This window comes from Lepisosteus platostomus, chromosome 9, assembly GCF_059453375.1.
Source record: "Lepisosteus platostomus isolate fLepPlt1 chromosome 9, fLepPlt1.hap1, whole genome shotgun sequence".
Lineage (NCBI taxonomy): Eukaryota > Metazoa > Chordata > Actinopteri > Semionotiformes > Lepisosteidae > Lepisosteus > Lepisosteus platostomus.
Window position 1 is genome coordinate 5,303,751 of NC_142619.1, and position 8,381 is coordinate 5,312,131.

Here is an 8,381-nt window from a genome sequence, read left to right on the forward strand (position 1 = left end):
GAGTTTAAGCAGCAGTGCTTAAAAACTGCCACAGAGCAGTGTGCTTGAAAGTTCAAGATATATTTTTGGGAAAAGATCAATATTGCTAAAATGAGAGATATGAGTGTCATTTTTCAAGGAAAGTAACATTTTAACTGCTGTATTTTTCATTGTACCTTCAATAAGGTTAAAAGCAAAAAAAAAGAATAGCTAAAAATGACAACAAATATACAGTAAATTTAAAAGTAAATTTCATTTTTACTCATGCACAAATGGTGTGACATTGTGGCAAAGCTAAAATCGTTAAAAATTTAACAAGAAAAAAATTTCAGAAAGCAGTGAAATATAGAGAACAGGAAAATATACTGTAGCTGAAAATATAATTTGTGAATTATACAATAAAGGGTATAAGAAATGTAATGTTAAGATAAAGCAATTATAGCATAACTGTTACAAGAAAATTACCATCAAGAGAAAAGCCAGAGATGTCTGATGTACAACTCTTCATCTACAGATTCAAAAAAGAAATTAGCCTGTTTCCCAGTCACTAGTAAAGATTTTCAGGGTACCAGAAATTGGAAACTGCGTTCCTCCTATTAAACTCCTACTGTTTTATCCTCTCCAAAACAGTTTAACAAACGTTATCTAATTTACTTTACAGTACTTTTAGTCTCTTCACCTCGTTGTTGCAGTCTCAAGAAGGAGCAAATTCACATTGCCATGAAATAGGTATAAAGCCTTATAGTGCACCAGGACTTTGGGTATGACACTAGCTAAAGTGATTCAAACTGATAACATTTCCTTTATCTCAAACTCTTGGTAAACCAGTTTGTTTGAGACGGTGGATATAGACTTACCAACAAGCCTACTGCAGCTGTACTGTACGGCATTAATATAGTAAGGAAGCCTCAGAACGTTAGTAATATGATGCAGAAATCAATTAAGCTCAGGTTTTTGTTGAATATTCTAAAACATTACCGCTGGGAATTTTTTTTGTGGGATCCTGAATGGACCAGCCAGTATACCCTTCTGCTCTTGGCATTCCAGAAACTGGTGGTTCAAATCAGGGCTATTTTTAATGTTGTGCTTGAACAGCCAGGCCCACTGGGGTTAAATGGATTCAGGTTTCTCTGCCTAGTGCACAGCAGTGACCCCCTGTGGTTTGTCAGGGTTAGAAAGCTTGACTTTGGTAATACAATTTACATCTATGATGCTAATCACTTTTCGTGCCTTAATAAGTGACGTTTTGCCTTGGAAATGATCAAATGGGCCAGTTTGTTTATGTAAGCTTAGAGTCAGTAAAAAAAAAAACACATCAAACATCATGCTCATCTGTTGTGTTGACTTTGTATAATAAATTGTAAAATTGAGTCCTGTTTCTCATTTAAATTGAAAAATAAGAAGATGGCACCACAGACGATAGCTTTGCACGGGTGTGATGCACATGGAAAGAGGAAACTGTCTTGTGGGTTTTCTTCACAGAGACAACATCACACAGACAGTACATTCATCAGCTACCACAATCCATCCCACCTTCGTGAAAAGTTCCATTTTCGAGAGGCTCTTTGTTTAAAGAGGTCGGGACAATACGACTGTTTTTAAGGCTCTGATGCCGTGATGCTACCTGATATATTGAGCCCTACTTGCTTTATTCAAACATCCAGTACAAAGCTAAAACAAGAATGAAATTTCTCAGCCCCCCGCTGACGATAGAGGAACTTTTTAATTTTAAGAAAGAATCCATTTTGGGGATTGTTAATTGATAGACAACACATTTGTCAGATAATGGGACAGATCCCATGAAGGTGTAGTTTTACACAGAATCAGAATACTGTACTGTGTTATTTACATGTAATATTTAGTTCAAAGATGAAATACACTTAATCATCTGTCCATTTTCTCACCAATTCAGGGTTGTGGGGGAGCTATCCCAGTAAGCAACAGACTCAAGTCAGAGTACACCCTGGACGGGATGCCAGCTGGGCATGCACACACACACACCTGGGCCAGTTTCCCTCAGAAGCAAGAGGAAACCAGAGCACCCATAAACCCACACAAACATGGGGCAAACTTAGAAACTCCACCCAGACAGCCCCACAGGTCTGAAATTGAGTCCAGGGCCCCCAAGCTGTAAGGCAGCATTGCTGACCACTGTGCCACCTACCACTTCATCATGGAAACACTAGTTTAAAGGAACAGAACCTGCTTGAAGACCCCCACCTGGTAAAATCCTGAAAATCATGCAAACCTATCTGCTTTGGGAGTCGCCAACTAATCAGATGTCAGTCCTGTTACTGAATAACAAGATGATAAAGATTATACTAGCAAGGGAATAGTCAATTGCTAAGTCTAAGTAAAAATAAAATCCACTATTCTATGCAGTCCACCCGTTTTTAGCCAGAGCAATTCTGGGTTGCACACTTGCCTTATAGAATTTGTTTAGCAATATATTTGTTCCATTAGTAAAATTAGTAAGACTTTTGACAGAACAGTAGTACGAATAACTAAAACAAATATCTCACCCTGTTTTTCTCGTAATGTCAGAACAAAGTACTTCGTAAAAGAGGTCTTTGCATGGAAGCACCACAAAATACAGGATAATCCTTTACCTGGAGCATTGTAGATGTCTCAATTCATGGAGTTTATATTGCATCCCACCTGCCACCCCATCTACACCCTTGTAGCAGCTCCCTAGCTCATTCCTCACAATAGTGAAGGGGGGGGAGGTTTGGGTAGAGTAATCCTCACAGCTGGACTGCCATTCCCTCAGCTAGGAGAGTCACGCCAATTACTATTATATGTATTTCATCCCTCTATCGCTTTCATTAGGATCTTGAATTGGAGACATAGAAACTGCCTCCATGGCACTTCATCTCTCTAATTAAATATGTCTAAGTTAAAGCGGAAAGTGAGAAAAGAGATGTCAAGTACAGATTAGTGAATTTAATTCATTTTCATCTGTTCTTAAAATATGCATATGTAAGTGAATAGTCTCTTTTTCCCCATGAAGCACACATTTCATTGTAAACTTACCAGATCATAAATGGTGGTCATGGTATTATTAGCAAGATTAAGATTATAATATCTCGTGTGGATATGTCATAGCAATGGTCTATAGATGTATTGCCTGAGGTCAAATATTTCCCTTCACTGACCTCTGTCCTGGCCCTAACAAACTCTAAACTCATCAGGTCAAATGAAACTTCTAGGTGGACAATAAGGACCGAAGAGTAGATAAGCAAACTTTGCCTCAGTTTTGAACAACAGCTAAGACAGAGAATATATTCAAAGGTTTCAAATTAGATGGAAAATTGGGATTGTGGGATAGCCAAAATAATTAGAGATCTTTTTAAAAATGGTATTTAGAGCTCGAGGCACGTTTATATTTATATACAAATACAACCTACCACTTACAGAGACCTAGGCTTTGGTTGCTTTGAGTATGAAAATGTTCTTTCTTTGAAGCATGAGGATGGGCGAAGAACATCCTAAGAGATGACCTTTAATTTTATAGTGCCACAGAGAATCTTGCCACTTCCCGTTAAAAAGGATTAACCTTCTTTCATTTACTGTGCTGGACTCAACTGGATGAGCATCTCTCACGCTGTTGTTTTTTTTGTAATGCCAGAACATAGTAACATGCTAGCAAAACCCAAAATAGTTTCCTTCCTCTGAAAGATGTGCGAAATTAAGATTTTGCCCTGCAGCAAGGACCAAATTAAACTTGTTACATAAGATTTAACTTAAAGATGAATACAGCAGGAGTGGAACAGTGATGCAGTGGTCAACATTGCTGCCTCACAGTATTGAGGCCCTACGTTCACTTTCGGACCTGGGGAACTGTCTGTGTGGAGTTTGTATGTTCAACCTGTGATTGTATGGGTTTCGTCACGCAGTTCAAAGACATACTGGTTGGTTAATTTGCTTTTGGGAAAACTGGCCCTGGTGTGAGTGTTTGGGTCTGTGAGTCTGCCCTGCAATGTACTGGAGTGCTATCCAGGATGTTTCCTGCCTTGTGCCCATTGCTTGCCAGGATGGGCTCTGGTTCAGCTGCAACCATGTATTGAATTAGGTGGCAGAAAATGGATGGACAAATATATAATAATAATAATAATAATAATAATAATAATAATAATAAACTTACACTTACATAGCGCTTTTCTGGACACTCCACTCAAAACGCTTTACAGGTAATGGGGATCTCCTCCACCACCACCAGTGTATAGCCCCACCTGGATAGAGTAGCAATATAAGTAAGAAAAACATCCAGCAGGAGCTGGGATGTCAACAATTTTTTCACAAGCTCCAGTGTGAGTGTGCGAGGGTTCATAAAATGAGTGTTGAATGTTTTAAAAAACCCCAACAGTATTTGTCCCTCTGAATGTGCTGAGGACCAATGTTACATCTGTTAACCATTTATTAAGAAGGACATCAAGAGATCCATGCGCTTAGGCCCAATCGATGGAGCATGATGGCGAGTTCAGCTTTCAGTGACAAATCATATCCAACCAAGGGGGGTCTTTGCTTAAAAAACAAACACTGGAACAAGACCTGGAATGGCTGACTCAGCCAACATCTCCTTCATTGAAAGCGTGACCTAAAAACCTGGCATCTCAGAATGGCGTTTTGTTGTTGACTTGGCTGCCTATGTTAGATTGCAGGTGGGCCGAAATACTATTTCCAGTGATCATATGGCAACTCTGCATTATACGGTATATCACACTACAGCGTTTCCATTTAATCCCACAGCTCCAGTTCTTGAAGAGCTAAAGCAGACCCTATTATGACCAAACCGACTCCATACATTAGGCACGACTGACTTGTTACAAGCACCTGCTTCTTCTCTTGTTCCCAGTTAGCCACAAAATCCATAACTTTGCCAAAGGATGCTTTAGCATGTTCCCGCCTTGCTGTTGTACATTCTGGAATCATGCACACAAGCTTATCCTTGGAAGAGACATGCAACTTGTCGAAGAAACGGTGATGGTCTCATTCTCCTGTTTCGTCAAATGTTGCTGTCCCACTCTACCCTATTCCAATTCTACACTATTTTGTCCCCAAGACTCCAGCAAAAGTAAGAACCCTTCACGATTGTAGAACAAGTAATTCATTTCCTCATAGATCCCATTGTCGAAGAGTACCTGAACGTTTTTAAGGATGGCTAACACTAGAAAGTTGCCTGACCCTGGACTACAGCTTTTAAAGGCAGTGACTGTTCATTCATCTTGCTGGGTTTACATAATGTTTAACAGGTCTCCCATGTCTGGCAAGTGTCCTGGATGCACCTGTTACCATTAGTGCTTCTTAATAATTGATGTTGCTTTACTGCCAGGAGTATCAAACACCTGCCATATTTGCCTCCTAAGTGTCATGTTCCTTTTTTTAAACATTGATTAAATGGTGTGGTTAAGTGTATAATATCACTCTCTTTTCAGTTAGGCTTTTCTGAAAGAAAAAAAAACAGTATAAAGCATTTCTTGTATTGTCACATTTCTGTTTAATTAAATTACACATGGTCCCGAGTTTCAGTAACACTGTGCCGATCCTTGTTTTCAGACGTTTATACATACATATATATAGAGAGACCTCTGCCTTTAACTTAGAAATCCAAGGCCTAGCTTTTCTGAGAACAGTCATTTTAAGCCTCAGCCTCAGTGTCCTTTTCAGCAGATGTTGGAGGGATTGGGAATTCCCGAAATGCTGACATAAGCAGTGCAGAGGAAGTCAACATCAAGAGCCCCACAGAGTATGTGTCATGTGTCTTAACCAAACCGCATTGTCCACTGTTACTGTGATCCATACAAAGATGTCAGATTGGCTTACTGTGGCATCAGTAACATATACAAACATACAGCAGAAAATCGCTAATACTGTGGTTATCTAAAAATGGGTAAGGCGAGATGCTCCACATCTTAATTATAGCTCAAACCAGAGCCTCACTCTTTGCTCTTCTTCTGTGGAGGCATGTATATGGGAAAACTAAGTGGAGACCCATAACCTCTGTTACTTACTTCCACCCAAGTCCTGTGTCCTTCACCAAAAACATGCCTCTGAAAGCAGCATTACAGTTCGTTACATCAAAATTAAAATCACTCAAGGTGCATAGCAAGGAATAAAAACAGCTCCTAGAGGGAAAAGGACCTTGACTTTTTAACAAAGCAGTGACATTGAACACCCGTAAGCTTGTGATGCCATCAAGGGAGGTGTTACTCCTCCAGTCGGAGTTAACTCCCCTGTTGGGCGCTTTGGAGCTTGCATAATGTAAAACAACACATACTTCTGGAGGTGGAAAAATATCAGAGAAATATCCTGATAGGTGCAAGAGCTGTTGCCAGAGAACACAGCCTCCAAACAATCCCACACTGATTTCAAATCAAGTGGGCCTAATCCAGATTGGTGAAAAAAACACTAAGGTTTCAGCACCAAAAACTACAATTTCAAACCTTACTGAATTAGACTACTAGATTTCAAAGAAAAAAAGGTCTCCATTTGGATATAGTATATAGGATATATAGTACAGTATATAGCATAATATAAAATCCCACAGACTAAGGTCTTTATTCTGTCAGAGCTGCCACCCCTCACCTGTGGTGTATGGTTTCTCTTTCAGTCGTTTGTTTCGACAGCATCAGACGACAGGCTGCGTGCTCTGCCAGACCTTTATTTAGAACTCCCGTCCCCACAACAACAGACATTTGAGAGATTCCCTTTCACACCAAAGCATGCTAATTTCTAATTAGACACTGTCTTCGTTTTTTTTTTCTTCTCTCCCCATACAACTGAAATAGCTGCCGAAACAAAGCTGCTTTTCTCCGAGAGGCCTTCTCGGTTTTCAGACTGAGCCGTCTTTGACAAGCGGCTGTGTGGGATCCAAGAAGTCACAGCAGAAGGAAGGCCGGATTCAGTGACAGAAGCCCCAGAGCCTGGGCTGAAGCCTGCCATATAGCAGCTGGCGTGTACACAAACACTCGCCTTCCCCCCCCCCCCTGAAGATAGGTTCCACAGTAGGGAGATAAAAACAAGAAATCATTATGACTCACGATCTAACTATTAACCTCAGTCACCAGAACAGGAAACTTCAACTTTTGTCAGTCCAAGGGGTTTGGTACGCTTATTTTGTAATTCACTAGGACTAACGACACCCAGAAATTCGATGGGGCTTTAGGGCGATTATTGGAACATTAGGTATTAGTGCAGTTGGCTTAACCAGCTCACCTGACCCCTGGCTACAGAATGAGGAAACTGGGACCCTCATGCAGACGAGTGAACCACGGCACAGCTACAAAGGAGGTGTAACGGTTTCTCTATAGGATTTCTCTGCGTGTAACTGTAAGATCTGCCCCATGTGCAAGATTTTGTTGTGTGAAGGACGTGCCGTACAGACACCTGTTGTTGCCTCAGACAAGCTGAAAGACGGGCTGAACAAGCATATTGTTCTCTCGCATATATGGGCGTCTATAGAAAGGATCAGAGGTGAACACTAAATATATTGATCCTAAAATAAGTGCTTCTCCAATACCTGTTGGGTACATAGAGGAAGTGTTTTAAAGTATGAATGGATGCTTGTGAACAATGGTAAGCAGATCAGATAGGGAGAGAATCACTCTTTCGGTCTCTTTGTAGCTAAATAAACCTCTTTCAAATCTTCACTGGACTGCGCTGTGACTCTGGAAGAGGACTGTGGGAGACAAAATGTGAAAAGAAGAGGGATTTGCTCATTTTATAGCTTGGAGAAATGACGTCGGGAACAATTATTGTTTTGGGGCAAGATCGCTCTGGGGGCACTCTTCCCGGACGAATTTCATTTAAGAACGTTGGCCTAATAATGTGGCGCTCGTGTATCGAAAGGTTTTGTTGGTCGCTGCCAATACTCCCACTAACCTTCCTCCAATCCCATGACAAAGTCTATGATTAGGAAATCTTCTTTCTGTAACCCATCTCTTCTAAAGACAGTTTCAGTTTCAACTCAAAGGGCCCTTGTATTTCTCAGACACAATCTGTTAAAGGGCCAGACCCTGCTTAGTAACCCATAGTGGGGTACAGCCTGCAGGACCAGCTGCAAATAATGTCTGTCCGAGTCCAAAAGCAAAGTTAGAATGTACTAGCATACAGTGCAGTGAGTGTTTGAAAGTAGCTGCTGTAAGGATTTTGTACGCTTTCCACTTAAGGGGGTTTTACTACAGGTGTAAAAGTAAAAAAAACACTTGACACAATAAATAGATGCAATAGGACTCCGTGTTCCATATCTCAGAACACAGTCATATGATGAGCTGTTAACATCTTAAAGAATTGAAAAGCTTCCCAAAAGTGACCTAGTGCTTGTAAAGAACAAAAACCTCAGAGGACTAATTGCCAGGATATGGAAAAAAAAATACAGGACCTTGCTCATCTTGTGGGGAAAC